The sequence below is a fragment of the Nyctibius grandis genome, chromosome Z, assembly GCF_013368605.1.
Source record: "Nyctibius grandis isolate bNycGra1 chromosome Z, bNycGra1.pri, whole genome shotgun sequence".
Classification (NCBI taxonomy): Eukaryota; Metazoa; Chordata; class Aves; order Nyctibiiformes; family Nyctibiidae; genus Nyctibius; species Nyctibius grandis.
This window is the reverse complement of record NC_090695.1, coordinates 29,850,225-29,874,164: the sequence shown is the minus strand read 5'-3', so window position 1 is coordinate 29,874,164 and position 23,940 is coordinate 29,850,225. Positions and strand designations below refer to the sequence as shown.

The 23,940-nt window shown below is 40.8% G+C and overlaps 1 long non-coding RNA gene across 4 annotated transcripts; it reads right to left on the bottom strand.

Moving 5' to 3' along the window:
* Nucleotides 1–3,562: 3,562 nt before the first annotated feature.
* LOC137676193 (uncharacterized) lies at nucleotides 3,563–23,889 on the bottom strand. Of its 4 annotated transcripts, none has more exons than XR_011050058.1 (4): nucleotides 23,802–23,889; nucleotides 21,948–22,809; nucleotides 19,874–20,288; nucleotides 3,563–4,288 (listed from the first exon to the last, which is right to left on the bottom strand). It is a non-coding gene; the product is annotated as an uncharacterized lncRNA (long non-coding RNA). The 4 variants fall into 4 exon arrangements; XR_011050059.1 differs by having other exon boundaries at nucleotides 23,787–23,865; XR_011050061.1 differs by having other exon boundaries at nucleotides 3,565–4,288; nucleotides 22,475–22,809.
* Nucleotides 23,890–23,940: the final 51 nt, after the last annotated feature.

Genomic DNA, 23,940 nt, shown 5'->3' with positions numbered 1-23,940 from the left:
TGTGTGGCCTGATGCACTGGGGTGATGTTCCGACAGGCTCCTCAGCTAAAGCCACATGAAGATCCCATCTGCTGCTGATTATTCCTGTATTTACTATTTGTATTATCATAACGCACATCAGTTGTACTCCTGTACACGGTTCCCAGTGTAAAGTGCTCTATAAAAGCAAAACAGGAAGATTTGTGACTAGACAGGAGCATGGCTTTGCATGTTTGAATTACCCATTCAGTCAGAAAAAAGTTAAGCTGCTTGCCTGAAGGCTTTAGTTTTAAAATGTCCGTAACACAAATTTCCTCAAGAAACTTCAAAGAAGGCTTCTAAGCAAGAAGCCTGTTTCCAGCTAAATATCCAGCTCTGATACTTACCAGACTCTGGGAAAAAGCTCCAAAATGTGCTTTTTACAGACAAAATTTTCATGCTCCAGTTTGGAGACTCACAAACATTGAGCTACAAAATCTTACCACCTGTTCATCGTAAGGCAGGAGGTTGCTTGCTGTCTTTTTTACAAAAATCACATCACTGTTTGTGGCACCCTGCAAAAGTTGGTTGAGTGTGTGTGTAGGCTGATCTCAAAGTGATCGCACTCTCTTGCTCCACCAGCTTCTGCTAGCCATAGTGATTAATAAAGTTATGATCCTGTCAAATGCATGGCAAGGCTTCCACTCATTTCTGTGAGGCTAGGATTTCATGCTGCATCTTCTGTCAATGCACTAGCTTTTGTACAGGGTGCACTGATGCCATACTCACCTGCAGAATTATCCAAGTTCTAGCTTGAAATAGCATATGTCTCTTGCATCTACATACAGCTGGTTTGGCCTCCAGAATTTAGCTGTGCTACAGCTTCTTATGGGAGAAACTGTTTGATTTTTTTATACTAGCATTCATTTCCTATGCCATGACTTCCAAGTCTGCTACAGGGATCTTATATAAACAGCCTACTCAGCAAGTCTGTGCTGAGCTTGGGACATGACTAATTATAATTTTATATGGTTGAGTGAATCAGGACTGTACCATTCAAGAAAGGGCTGTCTGGAGAATTGCATTTATTCATAACATCCACCAAAATTTTACATTGCTTTCTCACGCATTGTCCTCCCTGCAACAAATGAGAGAAACTCTTCTTACCTCAAATTAATTTCTCCTTCTGTATGGTTCCCCATACCCTTCTCATGTGGACTTTCACAGTTCCCTACTTCTAATCCCTTGCAGGAAATACAGTCTGAAGCTGAGTTTCGTATTGACATAATCTCATCCCCTGGTAGTGGAGTGAGCAACCCTCCTGATTATCAGGAGGGTGTTAACAGCTTCGGGTCACTGTGAAGACATGACCTGTGGAAGAGAAAAATGGAAAGCCTGAATAATAATACTGTCTTAAATGTATGTCAAATCCTTAATCTTTTCTTTTGCAAACCATAGATCACCATCTATTGAAAAAGTAGCATTTCTTTGTAAATGCATTCTACGCAGATGGGCTTTACATTGAGATAATCATAGTACTGTACTGATTATCTGAGTGAACAAAAGCTACCCTAATGCCCGAGTACCTATATCAGGAGGATGAGCTGAACTTTGTACAACTCAGTGTGCCGAATATGTTCATTGAGATTGGTCAGATTACTCCCATCTTAAAATACTGTATTATGTAAGAAAATTGTGGTGGCTTGACTTTGGTTGGCTGCCAGACACTCACCCAGTTGCTCTCTCAATCCCTCTCCTCAACACGAGAGAGGGCAAAAGTAAGATGGAAAAGCTCCTGGGTTGAGATAAAGACAATTTAACAAGAAAAGCAAAAGCTGTGCATGCAAGCAAAGCAAGAAGAGGAACTTACTCACTACTTCCCATCAGCAGGCAGATGTCCAGCCACTTCCTTGAAAGCAGGACCTCAGCACCCATAGTGATTGCTTGGGAAGACAGATGCCATAACAAGGAATGTCTCTGCATCCTCCTCTTTTCCCTCAGCTTTTATTGCTAAGCATGATGTCACATGGTATGGAATGTCCCTTTGGTCAGTTTGGGTCAGCTGTCCTGGCTGGGTCCCCTCCCAACCTCTTGCCCACCCCCAACATACTGGCTTTCCAGGTGAAAAGGTTGTTTGGAGAGAAAGCCTTAACACTCTGCAAGCACTGCTCAGCAATAGCCAAAACACTGGAGTGTTATCACTGGTGTGTTACCAACCCTGCCTAGCCACAAATGCAAAGCCCAGCACTATATGGACTGTGGCAGAGAAAAATGCAGCTCCATCCCAGCCAGACCCAGTACAACGGTACACCAAGTTATCAGCTACTGAAGGGGCAATACACATGGATAATGTTGCTAGATCAATAGAAATTATATGACTGCCACAAGAACATATCCTAGATCCTACAGTACAACAGAGAAGTTGATGACAAATGGGATTGTGGGAAGCTTCTTTGTGGCTTTTGATGGGATCCTGGACCAGGAGGGCAAACACTTTTCCCTCCTCTGAAACACATGGGTTTTTTGGAGATTGTCACCACTTTGCATCTAGCAGAGGAGTCACGCCAGCCCCGGACTCTGCGAGAGCAGGCAGAAGGTTCTTCACTGACAGAGTGCAGTGAGACCACAATCTCTGTGGGCAAAGGGACAACCTACATTGCAGTGAAGTCTGCAAAATTCAGCCTGTCAGAACTTAGCAAAATTAAAAATCACAGAGAATTTAAATATGGGGTGTAGGAGATGATGGAAGAATTTCAGTGTTTAATTAAGCTATCAAATAGCAGGCTACACACTGCCAAGCAGGTAGCATATTGCATCTTCAAACACAAAGGAGAGTTTCCATTCCCTTATTTCCATCATTACTTTTGCACATTTTTTTTCTAGTCTACTACATTTCTGTGGTTAGAGAAACCAACTGGAATGCATGGTACAACTGGCCTATAGATGAACTTTGCAAAATACCCACAGCTTCTGAGCCATTAAAAATCACTAGGAAATTGACTGCAGCAAAGGAAACACCAGAGAATTGTGAACTTAAAAATTTAAATGAGAAAATATTTTATATTCTCATGTTCATGTGTGCTTACAAGGGTTGGGGAGAGGGACAGTGTTATGTTAACCTCTTGACTCCTCTGTTCAATACAGCCTAATGCTCAGGAGATGGATGGAAGATTTCACATATTGATGAAAAGTCTTCAGTGGCATTAGATATAACCGAAATAGGCCTCACACATTTGTCAGAAGGTGTTTCTATTCATATCTAGATACTAAACAACAGCACTCAAGATAGGTTGGTTTACATGTAACTTATTTTTCTCCTACCGATGTGTTTCAGTCAGCATGTCTCTGCTATTCAGAAGAGATAAAAGAAAATTGAAAAATTCAAATTGTTCACCCAAGCAAGATAAGGATAATAAAATCTCATTTATTGGCATAAATGGATCAATCACTCATGGAAGAAATTTGCTCTGTGATGTACTCCTGTTGCATGATTGGTTAGATGCAGACAACAGCAGCTGCCTTTTAAAACTAAAATATTGATTATAACTGCTAATGGTGACTGGAATCAATAATCTGATCAGGAATACCAAGCCATATGGTCTTATATTTCCAAGGTAACACTACCTTTTAATGCCACTCACATTTTTATGTTCACAATATTATATCCTGGGTACTAATTCAGATATGATTTTTCTGTGAGATCTTTTGATAATCTAAAATTTTAGGAATGTATTAGTTTAATTATAAATAGCCCTTTTCTACCAAGCTGCCACAGCAGTCACACCTGTAATGTGATCACCAGAACTGTGTAAATTTTAAAAATTCTATAGAAACTAGAATATTTTCAGGTTTCATAATAGGCTTTCATAGCTCCAATAGTCTTAAACAAAATTGAACATTCTTAGGTAGTGGAGAATATGTCATTGTTTAAGCCCTTAATCCATTTTATTTTGTTTGTAGGCTGTATGTACAAGAAACAGAACCTGTGCTTCTGGTTGCAACACAAAATATTTATTGATGATTTATTGATCCAGATGTTATGATAAAAAGTCACCTAAGTGAGCAGCAAAACTGGATTCTGTGCAGAACTGGGCACTGAGTTTTGCTTTATAAAAGATGCCTCTGCCAGAGTGTAGCACATGGAAAATGCTGGAAGCCTGGCTCACTGCTGGATAGATGTTGCCTCGATTTGATGTGTGTCAGCCTAACATCTGGCTTTTCGTTTATTCAATATATTAGTTACTGTGGTCAGCTGCTAATCCTGTTCCTCCTCCACCGATGCAGGTGCACGCATGAGTCCTCCATCTCTCCATGGCCCTTCAACACTGTGCTGGCAACATAAAGGATGTTGATAATGTAAAAGCTGTAAATGTAATTTGACAAGACTTAAATATATCTTTTGCCACCTTTACTATGCTGCAGTGATAGAAGGTAACCTTGTCAGTGAGGGTTGGTTACTATGCAACTGCTATGCTTGTGGGCAAGACATAAACAGTAAGAGCTGAAAAAGTTGCCCAGAGAGACAAGCCAATATCCAGAACACAAGGCTAATCATACCTTTTTGTTGAAACATATTACAAATATGAACACTATTAGAGCAAGAGTCACTGCAGGAAATCAAATCTATGTGGAAAAAGAACAGTACAAAACCTGATGGAGAATCTGGGGCATTGTGCTGGCACTGCCATGCATAAAATTTCATTTTTTTTTTGTGTTTCTATGCAGACCTATGACCCACTTCTCTTCCCACTGAAATCCATGGCACATTTAATAGGTGCTCTATTTTTTCATTTTAATAGGCACTCTATTTATAGAAAAATGTGTAACTTAAAACCATGTGAATTCTAGTCTTGCTTCACCTTCTACTCCTCAAGGGATACCTCTTACTAAAGAACTAAATTCTATTTCACAGTAGTAACTGTGAAAGTAAGAATACATTGTGCCTAAAATGCCTGTCATAGCGTGTTTAGCAGATTATCCTGCATTGGAGAACAGACTTTTTTTCCTAGCTACTAAGATACCATAATCACAGTTTGTCATTAAGGCTGTGCCTGGTTTTGACAGACCATCCCTCAAAACAAAATCAAATTATTTTATACTTCATCGTCTTTGACTTCCACCAATCAGTATTCATCAAAGTTTAAGGCTATCAGAAAAGGCACTGATGAAGCATGAAAGCTGGAAAATGTGGAGCTGCTTCCTATTAGTCAGTCTTCCATCCTCTTCTGCAATGTCATATGTTAAAAGTCGATTCTTTGATACACACCACTTTTTTATTTTTTTTAAGGTGATCTGAGAATAAAACCTTTCCTGCTAACACATCTGGGAAATATCAAGGTCATTTCCATTCAAAAGACTTCACTCTCTGATACCATGTTACTCGAGGTTCAGTTTCTATGATGGGCCTAATACAGCTTTCAGGACTTCAGCACATGAAAAGTAATATGAGGCAAAAAAAATACGTCTGTTTCATAAAATTAAGTATATATGTTAGAAAAAAGTATCACAGAGATATTGTCAAGTTAAATTGCGGAGGTACTTAGGCTTAGATTTCAGTTACTCCTATTTGTTACAAATCAATGCCTGGATCCAGTGTGAGCCAGACTGGGACTCAGAAGCAGTGCCCACAACATCTGAGCTATGATGTGTCTCAGGAGGGGCTTAATAAGTGTCTCAGGAGGGGCTTAATAATTTGATGCTGAGCCATACAGGCATACTCAAAGGGTGGTAGGCAAGTGTGCAGGGATGGTTGTAGAGACAGCACAGTGAAAATCAGTGCTGCACTGAAAGAAGTGGTCTCGCCCCCTTCTCCTTGCCCACAGCCACTTGCCCTCTCATGCCAGTACCATCACTCATGTGGCCACGCAGCGAGCAGGATCCAGGAAACTGCTCAGCTGAAAGCTAGCAACAGTGAAATGACTGGGTTTTAGCCAGGTTGGTCCACCAGCCCAGCTCTCCATGTGGCTGCACAAAACTCATACTTGCAGTGGGAAGCCTTGGGGATGAGTGGCCAAGCATGATGGCAGGCATGGTACTATACCTTTCAGAGCAGCCTGGACTGCAGCTGATTAAGCAGCTGGAGAGCTGCAAGTGGGTAAAACTGTCCTGCAGGTGTGTCTGCAAGCCCTACACTGGACAAGTATGGCATAGCAGTATCTTAAGTGTATGTTAATGTGCTTTTAAGTAAAAGCCTTTAACCTCCCTTTTCATGGCCTTTAAAACTCTTTGAATGACCCAGTCCACAAGTAATTTACAAGCTTGCTTGATTAAAACAATTTTGTTTAAAAGAACTCCAGAGCATGCTGTTCCCTTTTTTTAACCTCAGTGTTACAATAGATGCTTATCCCATCCTGGGACCCTGGTAAGCTCTAATGGGATGCACATAAACCAGCTACGACAAGTAGATAGGAGCTCCCTTTGCCTGCACACCAATCTAATGGGCCTCCAGCCAGCTCCAAACTGAAAACCCTTGTGACCTTGTTAGGGTGACACTGTGCCTGAGCTAATAAGCCATGCTCAGAGGCAGAGTGATCTGGGCTGGGCTTCAGAAACATGCTTTTGAACTGGACTTGGCTTGTGTCCAGGCAGCTGAATGCATATGCAAAGGGAATTCATGCATGAGTGCAACCAACCATGTAGACATATTCACAGTATCATCAGACTGAAGGCTACAGCTTCTCTCCAGAAGATCTGAATATCTGCAAAGCCTCTATTCCAGATTTCAATGTATATGCACTGTATTTCACTTAACCTTCCCTTCTGAGCCAATGGAAACCTTTTGCATTATATACAAGCTATCCAGTCATATTCTGGCATTGTTCATTACTAATAAATCCTACGACTGATTTGGCTGCCCCTTGTTGCAGGAACCACCGATTTCCATATGGTTTGAGGAATATTCCTGTCATCACCTTGGTTTTGCAAGGCATATGGGACACCAGCACATGTCTTCCTGTTCTGTAACTGCCATGTCACACAAAGCTAAAGTTTGGCCATATGTCTTGTTCAAGAAACCTATGCACTATGGAAGTTGTCTTTTTAAGACATCAATAAACCTGTAAATATTTTGACCACATAGCATAGTTAACAAGTTTTTAGTTCACATTACTTTAATCACAGTTGAGCACAAATAAAGGCTAATATATTTTCTAACTTGGCCATTATTGGTTTTACCCAGTTCCTACTGGATACTTCAGCTGGACTGCTGCAATTATTTACCACACCACCATTGGCACAAAAGCAAGTATTTTTATTACTTGCTTTGTTTTATATATACAGTTGGAACTTAACTGCACTGTTTCACTCTCTCTCCTCCTCTTTTTTTCTCCCCTCTAAGACTATTGACAAAGCTGGATGCCCTAATGCTCGGTATCTCTGAAACCATGCAAAGTTATGCAAACAGAAAATAAAGTAAGTGTAGAAAAACAAATTGAAAAGCATGACCATGCTCTGTCTATACATAAGATTAATAGATTATACAAAGTGCAGAGCAGAAAATGACAGCTGTTATTAGATGCTAGAGAGTACTTATAGCAGGAAAGAGAAATCTAAAAATCAGCACAGGAGGGGGAGGGAGAATTAGGCCCACTATTGTGTAAGTCAGGTAGAAATCGAAATGCAGTATTTCAAGTGAGGTATAGCCACAGCACGTATGTTAGGCAGGTATTCTGACAACTTAGGTGTGTGTGGCAAATACCTGCATGCTAGATGAATGTTGAATTTTCCTTTGAGAAGTGTGTACAACTAACACATGTAATACCTCAAAAAGAAATTCAAAGACTTTTCTAAGTTATGAAATAATTCCATGCCTTTACTGTGTAACATCTACCTAATGTTGAGAGGCCAGCTTTAATATGCGATGATAGGACCTATTTAATTTCATACATACTTGGTCGCGAGCAGTTGCTTCTTTCTGAAATTGCCTATATTATTTGTCATTACATATCTTGCAATCTTCTCAGTATTCACAGAGCCTTATTTAAAATTGACTTAGGAAATGTGATTCATAAGCTGGACACTGTGAAAGCAAAACTGTATTAAAAGGTACAAGTATTCATGTGTCTTTAAACATCTGGAAAAACTCTAGTGGCACAAAAAATGTATTTAAGCATCAACTGGCACAATGACATTAGAAACTTCCAAATTATTTAATTAAGCAACTGAAGTTAATGGCTGAATGCAGTTTGCCTACAGTAAAGGAAAAAGCTCAGTTACGCAAAATCCAATAGCAAAAAAAGAAAAAATCAGTATTTTCCCCCTCTGGGAACGGAAACAAGTATCAGCTGCCACACTGTTTATATAACTGAGATCTGTCTCAAGGACCAGTATTCAGATTTTCATTAGAAAGAGCAAGGAGTGTTTTCAAACTGCCTATGTGACTCAGGAACATAAGTGCTTGTAGTGGGAGTTAAACAAGCAACCTAAACTTGATCCTTTAAACTCCTCCTGGGTACCTATACCCTAACTCACTTAAATATGCCATAGGAGATGTCTTCAACAGGAACAGAGTGAAATCTGAGAACAATGAAGAGCCCACTATATAAATGGAGGCATTCCCATCACCTCCAAGGAGGAGAGGAGCTGGGCCTAAACGTACACATAAGCCACCTTTATTGTTCTTGCAAGATTTGCACAGTTTTACTGCATTTGATGGTAAGAAATTCATGCTAATGTAACTTTGGTTATACCAGTGTGGCATACTGCATTAGCAAAAACTAGCTTGTGGCCATGTTTTTAATATGCAGTACAGCTAATCTGGTCCATATGGAAATGTGCACCAGCTCTTTATAGGGTTTAGCTGTATCATTCAGAGAGAAAGGATCTTGACTGCTGCTACCCAAACTCTGCTCTGTCACAAAGGTCCTTCCATGACATCGGGAAGGTTGTTTAATCTCTTGTGCCTTGAGATCATTCAGCCTGTATAGCTGAGGTAATAGAACATCCCACTTCCCATTGCTGCCCTGATGGGAAAAACATTAGAGACTGTGAGCTGCTCAGATTGTGATATAGGCCATGACTGATCACTGCAGTTACACCATTATCCTTAATCTAGGCCATTATGAGTAAATCAAGGCTCTTCTGCGTCTTCAGTGTTCCAAGAAACAAGAGTGGGGAACTATTTCATAATTAACAAGCTGTTTTCAACATTGCATGCTTTTCAAACTTTTTTACATTTAAATAACAACAAAAAAAGTCAAAATAAAACAAAGCTTGGCTAAGCAGTACAGGTGAGAAACATTAATTCAACTGAAATGCCGTACCCATTAGAAACGGCAATCTAAATAATATTGAAACACAAATTCCTTTAAAAACTGTCACAGATCACTGTTTCTGTGCTATAAAAACACATTCAGCTATCCTACTGTGCTGGTTGTTAATATGTAGGTCTTTTTTTAAACTCAAATTAGATTACAATGTTAGTAGGTCATAATGGAGCTATTATTCTCCTACCATGTACCTTTCTGTGCAATTCTGCTGCTGATAACAATTCAAATCAGGGAACTTAGGTGGAAGGAGAATGCTATACCTTTATGTCAAGCCACCGTAATAAATGTGAGTGTAAAGAAACAATAAACTTCAAAACAGCAAGCACTCAGATAAGTATTTCCTTCTCACATGAACACTGAAGACAACAATCTCAGGCATCTTTCTGGTGAGGAAAACTGTAAAAACCTACTCAGTCTGGCCTTTCAAATTGGAGAAGTGAGGCTCACCACTGGAAAAGAGAACAGGGGAGACTTTTATGCCGAAGTGAATTCAGCTGTGAATGCAGTACTACCACATCATTGCCCCTGTGTACACAGTTTGGGATGCTCACGTTTCAATGACAGAAATCTTGCCTTCCCACGTGAACTTGCTGGAGATACTACCTGGAAATGGTGGGACTGAGAAGGAAGAGAGATGTTCATATACTGTGCCAACTCTCTGTCCTGTGACCCACTGCAGTGGGGAACTGCTGTACAGGACTATATCTGCTATCACATGGATCAACCACTTGAAAATAATCATCTAGAGCTTGCAGAGGTCCCTAGGACAGCAGTAGCTGTCATTTCACTTTGTTATTGCTCTGTAATCCGCAAGTGCAACATTATCATTTCATGGAAACCTCTCACTTGGAAACAGACACAGGGCACGAGCAGGAGCCTGGGAGCTCCGGCTTGTTCCCCTGTGGCAGGATCAGAGGCTGGAGTGGGGCAAGCATGGAGATGGGCCTCACCGCCTGAGCACATGGGAAAGGGAGCAAGCTGCTGGCTGCCATCCCGCTCTGCCTCCTGCCCTCTGGCTAGCAGAGGGTACATTTCATCACCTGCCTGTGCCGTGAGTTTTATGTGCAAGGAGCCCAGTCAGCAATGTGTACACTGGGCATTTTATTCACTGGGCTCAGATCCTTTGAATTCTGGTGTGACTTTTTGCCTAATTCCTTTCGGATCAGTTCATAAGGTGAATTTGTTCATAATCCTAGGACTGCTTCTGCCTTCAGCTGTAACTGAAGTTCTCACCTCTGCTAAGTGTCCTTGAAAATTTCTTCATACATTAGATAAGCACGCTGCAAGCATCTGGCTTATTTAACCAAGAATAAAACTATATAATTTAAATTTGCAAAGATACACCCACAGCCTCTTGTTCTTGTCCAAATTATAAGACAAATGTAGCATCCTTAGCATACTGTTAACTTCCTCCCAATAAAGCTTAATGCATCTCAAATACCAGGGGATAACTGTAGACAACAAACTGAAGAGTCAACAATGTCTTGCTGCTGCAGAAAAAGGCCTGGAGTCTCCATTGTTGGAGGGCTTCAAAAGCCCATTAGACAAACATCTGTCAACAGCTACATAGGAACATCTAAGCCTTCCCTAGAGGCAGGAGCTGGATCAGATGACTCTGGAGGGGCCCTTCTAGCCCAGTATTTCTGTAGGTCTGCCTTAAACTACTTACCTCCAGCTGCACTTAGCCAGATGCCAACTTAAAACGGCAAATGCTAACATCAGTCTTTGCTCACCCTCAAGTCTGATAAGAGTCCACTGGAACCCATAAAAAAATTACATGAAGACGTTATGATTTTATTTACAACTATCATCAGTATTAGTGATTAATAATAATAACAATGAAAACAGCTCTAAAATAATAACAAATAATAAGAGTTAACTCTGTCATAGTGGTAAGACAATTCTCTGCCCATTTACATCATTATACTTTAGGTTTCTAAGGAGCAGCTACACTGTACCATCACAAATATTTCTTTTTTGAAGTTTTCTTTTTGCTTGGGATGATCCGCCTCCATAGTATACAACACACACACTTATATACTTCCCCTACACAGGCAGATATATAGTTACTCACTAACATATGTTCGCAACACCGACAGAATGTTTCAATTCATTGACATTATAAATGCTTTTTGTTAAAGTAATGGACTGAAATATTAGTAAACTCTTCAAAAATAAGAGTGAAACTAATTAGCAAAGTGACCATATAAGTATTTTCCCAGCTGCTAATGTAAGGCTAAATAATATAATATCCTTGGCCAAAATTGAAGCCTGGGAAGAAAGTCTGTTGCTTCATCTACATCCATACTAAAAGCAGAACAACAGCAGCAAGCTATACCCAGGCAGCTGCCAGGCATGCCTTTGGCAAGATGCTGCTCTGAGAACTGTTACTGCTCATAGTTATGCAGGGGTGGAAAGCAAAAAACAAATACATTTACTGAATCAGAGGCCTGCAGTTAGACACATAAACTCCTTAACTTTCCGACTGAGCAGCAAGGTGCTTCTACTTAAGGTCTGAATATAGAATCTGGACCATGACATTAGGCACCGATGTATAAAAATATTGACTTTATTGAAGAATCTGGATTCAAATTGAACTAATGGGGAAAAGCACACCAGAAACTGCATAGAAAATACTCATATAGACATTTCCTTAAAAAGGCTGAAACTTGGATCCAGCCAAAGCTTACATAGGAGCTCAGTCAGAAAGTGTCATTCCATTTGGCATAGGAGAAATTCACCACTCTTCCCTTCACTGCCCAGGGTGCAGGGTGTCTGTGAAACGCAGAGATGGTCCAGTTTGACCAGCCTCAGGGTGCCTAGGAAGATTGTGTGCTTACACTAAAGCCCATTTCTTTTTAGCCTCAAGGCTTTCTCTTTCTCCTTCAGATGCACAGCTCCTGGGCATCACTCATCCAAAACCACCTTCTAAGGCAATAATTGCATTCAGAAGTGGAAACAAATAAAACAGTGCTAGGGACTCATGCCACAGTAAGGCAGCAAGAAGTGGGTAAACAACCAGGACAGCTTAACATGGCAATTGCCTTCCTGCTGAACCAGTCCTGTGGCTGTCCCTCAGGCTCATCTGCACGGAGTTCTTTCACAGAACTGTTGCAAAGCTTGAATTACTGATATCTGTGGAACACAGCATGTCAGTAGGTACCAAAGAACTCTCTCCCTGCAAAATAAATAAGAAACAGATCCCACAGCCACTAACAGCCTGCTGACAAAGGGCTGAATCTTGCTCTGACCTTAACCCTGCAGATGGGCCTTTCAGCTCCAGCTGTAGAGCAGCATGCAGCACCAAAGCTGGTGACATTCACACTTTGTAATTAAACAGTCATGTTCCCAGGTTGTAGTTTTTCAATGGGGCTGCTTATTTGGAGTCTTACACCATCTCTGAGCTAACTTTCAGGTTAAAAGTAAGAAGTCCCACTGCTTGTTACTCGTTCAGAGCAGTGCACCAACCACAAAAATGAGGGCAAACTATCAAGTACCATTCTCTTGGTGACACCCATGGACAGCATGAAGACCAGTGCATGACATGCAAGACCCTGGGAACTCGCACACATTGAAACATGCATTTCCTGGCTTTTTTCCGTCGCAGGAACGACTACCTAGCAAAAACACCAGAGACAAAATAGGGGTGGTTGCTCTCGGTTATTTGCACTAATGAGGACCTAGAAAAGCTGTTACACTTTTCTAATTCCTAACATGAGAGAACAAAGGATACCGGAATTTTCCTATGTGGTTTTTTTTGAGTTTTTCCCTGGAATGTTATAACACCACAAGGGCTTCTGCCATATCCAAGCCAAATGCAAGTAGGCCACGACCCTCATTTTTTTTTCTCTGAATAACCCAAGTAAAGCCTAGATAAAGCCCATAGCTGTACACATCTGCTGGAATTAGTCAGAAAAAGATGGTGTCACTAACATAGCAACAAATGGAGTGATACACATAGGAAGAGAAAACAGCATAGGGTCATATGGGACCTTTTTTTGCATGCCAGCTTCAACCACTGCCTATAGCTGAAATATCAGCACACAACATACTTTTTACTTCATCTCTTTCTTAACTGAAGTGGGTCCTTTGGCAACTTGCCACCAGCACCAGTGAAGTTTACACGTAAGATAAGCAGTGCACGTGAACACGACAATAAAGATGATAATGAGAACCTGCTCACAAAGGGCTGAGTAAACAGCAGTCAGAGAGAGTCAGGACATGCTGGGAAAACCAGAGCAGAAAACACAATTTCAATGGAAAATGCAACAAGATTGACCCTCATCTCACTGAAGCCCCAGGGTCTCACAATCCTGGCTAAAAAGACGAATTTCAGTATGATATCCCACTGGAAGAATGTGACTGGCAGCTGTACAAGGATGTGGGATTTTATGAAAATGATGTAGAGAAACAGACTGACTTTTGTAAGCTTTTGAAATGACTAGCAGCTGCAAAAGCTCATCTACGTCACCTGATCTGTCCAGCTCCGCTTTGCAGGAGTGCCCATGGACTCGTTAGCCACTCTGCAGTGACACTGCACTGCCCTCTCACCTCCCTGTTACTCTCATTGTAAGAAACACTTTCTTAATGACTTGAGATTTTCCTGTTTCAGCTTCAGGCCATTGCACTTTGTCTTTCCTTCTTCTGAGAATGTGGGTAATTCCCTTCTTTCATTTATACTATTATCTCTGCAACTATTTATAGTCTGTAACTGTAAATCTCCCGAGTCCTCCATTTAATACAGTTCCTTCAGTGTCTTTTTCTGCAGTATGTCTTACTTTTCTATCATCATCCATTACTAGCTTTGTATCTTGTCTATTTTTAAAATAATTTTTACATTATGGTGACTTCATTGCATTCGCCATTCCATATGTAGCAAAATCACAGCTGTATGAACCAGAGTCTCATTATTTTAATAGTATCACCTGGGAAAAGGTGGGTGTGTTTTATGTGACAGTGAAAGATGGATTCAAAAGGCACAGGCAACCTCATTTTCAAATGGCAAATCACACATCCTAAACTTTGAAGCGTAGGAGCAAAGCTCTGAGTATTCTCAGCATGTTCAAAATATTGCGTTTTTCTTCAACCACGCGCTAAGAAACACAAGAGCAAGCAATCCTTGTTAAATTAATAAATAACAATATCAGTCTGAAAACAGGATCTCATAATAGAAACTATTAACAAAACCTTTACTCTAGGTAACAGTGATTCCCTTTTACATAAATCAATATAAATTTAAAATTTAAATAATGGAGCATACTTCCCTGAAAAAAGGCCAAACGCTCCAATAATAATAAGTATTAGAAGAGGCGTGGATAGAGTTTATTGTACGAAATTGTTGGTGTATTTTAAAATTTTCCTAAACTTTCATTTTAAAAAAAATCTGACAATCTCTTAACTGCTGTTCTGAAGATTCAACCATCCAGTCACTTGAGGATGTACTGCAGGCCATAGACTGCCTTTGTTTCCACAGTATTTACCACTAAATTACTCAACCACTTGCCAGTCATTAATAAGTATACTCCTTGGAAATGCCTTCTGACACAGAAGAACATTTTAATCTCCATTTTACCGGGCAAAGAGGCATAGAAAAACCGAGCCGCACAAGAACATTTGAAAAATTTTGACAAAGACAAGCCATAAACTGAACCTAGATCTCCTGAGCTGCTGTTCAGTATCTTAACAGCGATATTCTTAAGAAAAAACAGACAAGGCAGCTGCAGTTGAAAAGCCTAAGGAATCACTCATTATATGCAATAAGATTTATCTTCTTGTATCAGGAGATGCTATGCTGTATTGGCACTGAAATGACAAATGCTAACCACAGAGATCATGATAGAAAGTATCTCCAAGGAATAAGAGAGACATGATAGAATAGCAATCATGCCAAAAACACAGCTTTGAAAAGGTACTTGCGTGTATTTTAAAGCATTCAGGTAAAATGAAATAACAGTTATGACAGTGTAGTAGTTTTGCATACTAATTATGTGATAGACTTCAGAAAAAAGAGAGATCAAAATCAGTCTGGAAAAGGAGCACTCTACTGGGATAGAGTTGGAGTTTGCTATGGGCCACCAGATATGGTGACAGACAGGCAGAGCTCTACAGTGTCACAAGGGAGAAAGATGTATCAGGACAGTGTATTATTAGAGAAGACTTGAGCTTCCCATACACTGAGAACAAATACTACTGATAGGTGTTGGTTCTAGCTACTTCCAGACACGAGTGATGGGTGTATCTTCACCAAGTAGCCAATGAATCCATACTGCTGCAGTTGAGTTTTAAGTTTGTCTTCCATTAAGTTTTCCACATCAGATTTGCTAAGATCTAATCTGAATGATCATGGGCCGACTCACTTTAAATCAAATGAAATTATACACACAAGTAAGTTCTCTATTGTAAAAGATCAAATTTTTAAAAATTCAGAGAACTTGAGAGTTCTATGGAAGAGTCTGGAATTCCTTCAAATGCTCATCAAATGTATTAATAAAGAAAAAAGAAAGTGCATTGCATATGTATTGCATATGATACTAAGATTAAAGATCCTCTAAGTATAACTCTATAAATTAATACTTGATTCACTTTTCAACAGAAGCAATGACTATACAGTCAAGGGTAGGATGGTTAAAGGGAAAAAAAGGATACAGAACAAGAATTATCAAAATGAAACAGAGGTGAAACTCCAAAGATCTTGCAGTGGAGTAGACAGTCTCTATCCTAGGACACATGCTACAGGAGAACAGAATGAACATTGTTTGTATTTAAGGAAGAAAAGGGGAGAAGTTTCTCAAACTGCTCAGACAGTCAGACCTCTAGTCTGACCTCAATAATGTCCAGAGTTTTAGGACAAATACAGAAGAGAAGACACCATAAACTTTAATGTGCTTGGAAAATGGGACAGAATACAATGTGGATTTACCAGAATTAGATTGTGCCCAACTAACTTGAGTCCTTCTTTCCATAAGTCAGCTGAATTTTTCTACAAACTATCTAAACCAAGTCCACAGGGGACTCAGTAACGCATCTGACTGAGTCCAGCACAGGACACTATTAGTTATGCAGCGAATGCTGGCAGTTTCTACAAAAGTTGCCAGATGGGTAACAGATACCTTAAAGGGAACATGAGGAGTAACGTCGAAAAGAAAACATTAGGATAAAGGAGGTTACTAAGAGAGTTCATCTGCGATCAGCCATGGACCAATCTTATTTAATATAATCACCAATCTTATTTAGTATTATCACCAACAATCTAGCCACAGAAATTAGGAAGGAGTTAACAAAATTAAGGACATGAAGCTGGACAGCACACTTAACGGACAACTGACATATTGAACTAAATAACAGAAATTGCCTAAATGTCTGTGGCCATATAGAAATGTCCATCTCTCCCCTTTGATTATACCGGTAATCTTGCACCTCAAGTTAAATAATTAGGGTAGGTGGATACTTACAAGAGAGACCATGACACCATCTGATGCAGCTGGAAAAAGGGCACGCAGGATGTCAGTCAAGGTACTTCTAGCAAGGAAAGTATTAATGTCAGCTTAATGTCAGTATAGGAGGCTGGGATGAGACATCCTGTGGAGCTCTTTGCACCCTGGAGCACCACCTGCCTTTCTGTTCAGTCAAGGAAAAGTGGATTCAAGCTGGGACAGGGGCTGATGATCCCAAGCACAATGGTTAGAGGGATGGTCTATCACCAGTGAAGTGCCCAAAAGAGTTTGGCTAGCTATGCCTGGAAAAAAGGAGGCTGAGAGAGGACAGGGAAGAATGTCAGGCACAGTCACTGAAAGTGAACGTCAGTCTCAGAAATAAAATGAACAGAAATAAAATCTGTGCAGAAATTAGAAGATAACTAGGTATCCCATGAAAAAGACATCAGGGTACTCTTGATAAGGTTTACGGTAGATGTCATTGTGAGAAGAAAAAGAAAAAGAAAATAATCAAAAAACCGTCCACAACCAACCAACCATCTAAATGGCTGCAACATGATGCATTATCAATTTATGGTTTACTTATGACTTAGCTTTCCACAGCACGAGACTGGACTAGACTTAGCCTTCCCTTTCAGTGTTCTGTTCATTATTATGAGAAGATACTTTTCCTTTTGAAAACAGTTGTAACAAGGAAAAAATTGACGTTGCAAGAAACAAACATATCTATCCTATGCAGGTATGTCCTAAGATGGCCCAGGCCTAAGAAAGCTGACTTTCAATCAGCAGAATGACTGTTAGAGTCTATATATTGCTATAGACAGACACATTTATATTATATTCTTGAAACAGATACAGAAACTGTTATTTCATGGTATCATTTCATTTCACTGAAGCAATTTCCTTGTAAGCAAAATTTAACAATATTTCAGCATGCAGAACAACATTATCTTGCATATAAATGCAAAGACGTCAGTACTGATCACTTTCAATGTAATTTAAAATTTAAAGGAAGTGCTGTTATACTGCATTTCCTCAGTTTGTAAATCTGTCTACCACTTCTTGCAAAATACCACCTGCACCAGAGAAGAGCTTGACCATTTGCCTGTCGAATATTGCACCTCCTCCCAAATGACAGTATCAAAAAAAAAGACTGTGAAACTCAAACATATGGGGAAGAGAAAGGGCTAGTTAATGAAAATGGCAAGAGTCTACAACACCCTTAGGGATGAAAAATGAAACTTGCATTTAAAATATGAGTCGGCAATGCAGAGTGTGACAACAGATCATTTTTGCAGCAACTATGGGACATGGAAAATGCAACCCACTGTTACTCCAAATAGCCGATAAGCCCAGGGCAGCTCTCTCGCCATGTCCTTAGTTTATTTTTTTCTTGACCACCAAGCACCACAGCCTCTCTGCCCAGAACTCATGCAGCATGGTTCTCTGCTGCTTACACTTCTACAGAGGTACACTTTTCTGCCACATTTGTTACCTTTTTTGCAAATCAAGAACATGTTCAGAAATTTCTATATTCAGGGTAACACACTGTATTCTGTTTCCACATAATCCTCCAAATCTGAACACTCCCAAAATGTTCCAGATCATCTGCTCACATGTTCATGCGAAGGGATAGCAATATTTCTTTTCACACATCTGCAGTGACACCCTCATAATTTCAATATCTGATTAAAGACTTCCCTTGCTAGCATGCAAGAACATTATGGCCCACTCCAAGATTCCAGTAACATTTTTTTTTGTTCTCCATCCTATTTTCTATGGTCTACAGGCACACCACCACAATCTGAAGTTTTAACTCATTTAATTAATCATATTCCTTAACATACACACTGCCATTTTTCATCCTTTGCAAAAATAAACACCAATATCCTCCTCCTCTTAATACACAGAGTTTTTGGAACACAAATGTCAGATTTCTCAATATGCATGTGTACTTCCACAAAGGCGAACATACACACAATCATGAGTGTACATTAAAAAAAAAAGCAAACAAACTTTCAAATTCCTCTTTTTCCACTGGAAAACTTTACAAACTTGTACTTCTGGAGGAATTTTAATAAATATTTGCATTCACAGATGTAAATCTCACAGGAAAAACTCATCAGAATATACTCCAGCCTATGTATACTGAAAATAAATCTTGCAGTATCAGCAAGATCAATTTATATTTGGTTTATTAGTAAGCATATAGAATTGATGTCACATGAGGGTATGATATTCTAAAGAGTACCTCGTTTCTAAAGATAAACATAAAAAAGTGGAAGTAGCCACACAGCTGCAAAATGGGCAAGGCTCTATTTTGAAGGCACATTCTGTCCAACATCTGACAGAAATGGAAGTTCTTTTCCACCACAACTTAAAGTTTTATCAGGTATTACTGAAAAAAAAGTATAGTGGAAGTTTTGGTTCCAATGCATGACTTACAGTTCTCTCATTTGCAAGTTTATGCACTGCATGCACAGCACAGGACCACCAATGAAACATGGATTTGCGTTTTGAAAACAAATTAAGTACTTCCAGGTTCTGATCCTAACATGACTTTAACTATTGTGATGTCTTCCAATACTGTAACACTAAATTAAATGTGTTTGTGCTCATACCACACATGCTAGATCCTCATAAACAGAGGATACCCATTAGTGACTACACAAAGAAAATTGACTAATTTCTAGCACAGAGGACGAAATCCCTTCCTCACAGAAACCAGCACCAAACTCCAGTTGCTGTTGACAGGTCAAGAATTGTATCCAATGCAGACAAGTATTTTCTAATCTCCTTCAGAGATGAACTATCCATGTTTCCTGTACCACTAAGGATAAAAAAAATCATAAAAATTTGTATTAAAATCACCAGTGAGGCATCAGTTCTGCCTCATTTTTACAACTCAGATGATGATGACGGGAAGGGTAAGGAGGACTTTTTTGTGAGTCTTAATTTACTGTTTGTTAGGTATCCTGAGAACAACACAGGAAAGGTGCTTTACTAGTGCAAAGTTGTTTGTTTGATTTTTGTTCTCCTTTTTTTCCCTAAAGCTGCAGACAAAAACACAGAACATAGACCTCAGTAGCACTTTTTAACAATAGTATAAACCTTCACATAGTTTGCAGAGAAGCCTTGTAAAAAAAAAACCAAAACCAATTTGTCCCTTAGATACAGCCATGCAATCTCATGGATCAGAAGGATTCATGCACATACCTGTTTTAGATTATTCCCAAAGGATGTATTGTGTCTCTCTCTCATGCTCTATACAACTCCTTTGCAGTCAGTAATACAGATCCTGGCTCTGCACTTCCAAAATACAGCCATGAATACACCTCCTTCGATTACTGTCAGTTCAGGCATGTCACAATCTTACGAGCAGTTAATGCCTTTGATGGCAGCACACAATGAAGAAAATACTTTTGCAAGTGATCCTAAGGCAAGATGCTATCCCATGATACGTAGCTGCTGCTTTTTCTACATGAGATTAGGTTGCATACTGCAGACATATCCTCACTTCATGTCCTTCACCAGCGGAACTGGAGGCAAAAATCCCGTTGATTTAAAACCCGAGGGTGAATTAGTAATCCCAGTGCTTCAGGAACTCATTTAGAAATGGAGGCTATAGGGTCTGTAAGGTGAAAAGAGAAAGGAACACAAAAACACACTGAATGCATATTACGTGTACTCCAGAAGGTCCTTTCTGTTCTCTATTTTCTCTTGTAAGTCGACTTTACACTCTACAACCAACAGGGTAAATTAATTATCCCAAAGGATCCAAACCTATTATAAATCCAAATGCGTTATTAGGTGAATTGATGTTGGAAAGTCTCTGGGACCCCAATATCCACCACAATTCCCAAAATGGAAGGTAATACGATGCCATTTTTTGTTACTTGGGTCACTCTTTAAGGCAAAGGCAATGCCTAATTGGTTCACTTAGCTTCTTGGCAATCTTTTCCAGCTTTTTTTCAAGGGAACACCACTGGACATTCCAGCATCTTCATCAGTTATGGGTCAGAAAACAGGATGGAGACTTGGAGACTTCTCTAAAAACAATTAGCAGTAATAAAACTATCACGCATAATATTGAATACCATACACCACTTCACGTTTTACAGTTCTTTGCGCACACACAGATTGTTCCGTAGAATATCCCCACGAAGATGGCATGTCCTATTATCACAAATGAGAAATCTGCAACAAACCTTCATATCCGGTGAAACTCCACTGAATCAGAGTGTCTGCTCAGTATGACAGAAGAAGCCACTGTTAGAAACATGGTTTAGGAATGCTTTTCTCTGGTGTCTCAGCCAGTCTGGTGAGTTAGAAACTACTCCTGCATAATGTCTAAGTGGTTTTGGAAACATTAGCCCTGTACTCTGCACATTGTATATATTTATAGTGCATTTTTAATAACATAACTACAAATATATAGTAAAGCAAATAATAACAGAAGATGAACCTAAACCTGTTCTGAGAGCAGTACAGGAGCAGAGCACCCTTTGAGACAGTTCTTGACTAGGGAAACATGCATAACTGAGGTGGCAATGCCAGCTTTCCCTTCACACTCCCTCTCTGTGCTCCCTGAGGTTGCCCACTTTCTCATCCACCTTCTGTCTGCAGCTTCCTGACTTCCCAGCAGATTAAGAAGTTCAACTCACACAGACATGGCAAAAACCAAAGGAGACTGAGGGTCACACATGGAAACAAAGCAAGTGTTAATGCATTTCCCAGACTATGACGAAAGGACTTGCAGTTACAAAAGCCAGCTCACATTCCTTACAAAACTCAGCACCCTCCTGGGCACTTTGCTCCTACGTTATCACTAGCATAGTAGGGCTGCCATTCTCCTAAGCACGCATATTTCCAACAGAAACCCACCATGTTATTCCAGTTCTCCTGAATATATCTATTCTGGCTTGTATCCTTGTGCGCATGAACAAAGTGACACTACAATTCATTACACACACTGCAGATCCCCCTCAGATACCTTCGTGTTCCCACATGAAGTAAGCCTTTGCAAGACTATGGCTGCCCCAAAGGCATGAAACCTCAGTGCAGATGGCTCCTGGTTCCCCTGGATCTCACACATCTCCTTGTAGGGGCTGGCAGGCTAATTGTCCTTTTCTTAAACAGAGTTCCTGTAAGGATGGTGCTAAGAAAGGAAAAGACCTTTTCTGCCTGAGATCCTTTTCTGGAGATTCCACCAGAGCCTGCGGATGATCAGGCTCATGCACTTACTTACTCATGCATTTTAACTTAGTTGAAACACCAAAAATTATTTTACAGCAAGTTCTTCTTTGGAGTCCAAACCCTCAGGTGTGCAAAGAGCTAGGCAGATCCAAGATAGAAAGTTGCTTCCCCATCACAAAGCCAGGTGCAGGTGCTTACAGAGCAGCAATAATGCAGGGGAAAAATGCTACTTGTGCTCCGTCCAGTAAATCTCTATCTTCCATAGACAAACAAGGAAGACCATCAACTACCGGCATACGCTAAGTTATGTCCAGCCCCATATTTCTGCATGACTGGAGTCTTGTGTATTGCTGCACTCAGTGTATGGCTTATAAAATATTTCTGCAATGATAACAGGACATTTGTAAAAATGCTGTTCAGCCCAAAGCACAGCAGACCATGCAACAGTGAGCACCCAATTGAAGGTAATATGTCATGCTGAAGATCTGCAAGGAGAACGATGTTTTCAGTGAACTACTAAGCCATTTTCCTGAAGACCCTGGTCAACCCCCTTGTACACAACAGATTTTTCTTGCTTGAAGCAGCATATGTTGGCAAGAACAATGCTGTAATGCCACACACCAGGGCAGGCTGGGAAAGCAGAGTCTTTCTCCCGCAGCCCCTGAGGCCATGAGGTAGAGGAGCTGTAGGGAGGCAAACACTAGGAACTGCCCTCTTCACATTTACACACGTCAGAAATATAATTCTCAGATGTATTTCAGTTACATGAAATCAAATCTTGACTTCTTTAACAAGTTTCTCATACAGCTACTATTTGCCGAGTTGGACAACCTGGACACTTGTTTGTTACTTGAACTGCAAGAGACAATCCACCTCCAAAGTTATTCATGCAGTGGTATGATCTGTCTTTAGTGCAGTCATGATACAACTGGATGCGAGTCAAAAAGGGCTTCACTCTGCAAGTAACATATAAAGAAATATGTTATGACATTTAGGAAATACAGAGTCTCAAAGTACTTGCTTCATTGGAGGAATCATCCACATCACTGAAAAAGATTTAAAATAGTAGGCTAATAATTCAATACTTCATTTCCAAGGAACAAACCAGCAACCAGCTTTTTTATAATTTTTTGCATGAAACAGCTTGCTGAGGTTTATGTCTCCACTACAATATTAATAGCACAGCACACAATATTACCATAAAATAGCAAGTCTGTGAAAATAAATGAAAAAAAGCAGAGGATCATTAAACCTCAACTGCAAATGCTAAGACTGCCGTGAGCAAAACCAAATTTACATTTTACCAACCCTTCTTTTCTTTCTTTATTTCACCAATACATAATTGGATGTTTGAAATGCTACAAATGTGGAATAAAACTACCAATTCTCCTCCTTCAAATAAAAGGTTAAGCTTGTAATTTACGACTTTGGCATATCATTTTGTGCAATTACTAATTAACTACGATCCCTGATCAGAGAACGCAGAAGTAGTGATTTTCTTCCTCAAGAGCTGCGCCTGCTTCGTTTCAAGTCAAGTTCTGCTACGGAGGGAGGAGAAAACCCACAGGCACGCAAGCGTGTGCGCGCGGGGCGGGGGGCACTGAATGGAAGAAACGCTTCTGTAGAGAAAACCCTCCCGCCAGGCGGATTTCGGCACGCCTTGCCGTGCCGCCCAGGATGGGGGGCCCCGCGACGCCCCCTCCCCGCGGCGGGGCGCGGACGGCGGCACCGGCGTTTTGGGGAAGCAAGGGACACAAAATCACCGCCGTCCCCAGCCCGCGGACGCCTCCGCCTCCGAGGGCCCGTGTGCAGCGGCTACCAGCGGGGTCGCACAGTCCCCCGCCCCGCGGAACGAAGGCTGGGAGGGGGGGGGGGGGCTCTGCCCACGGCACAGCACCACGGCACCGCGTCGCCTCGCCGCAGCGCCACTCACCGTACCGTACCGTACCGTGCTGCGCCGAGCTGGGCCGGGCCGGGCCGGGCCGGGCCGGGCCGGGCCGAGCCGGTGTGCGGGAGCGCCGCGGCAGCCGCAGGTGCCGCGGAGGAGGAAGCGGGGGCGGGCGGCGCTGGCGAGCCAACCGGGGCCC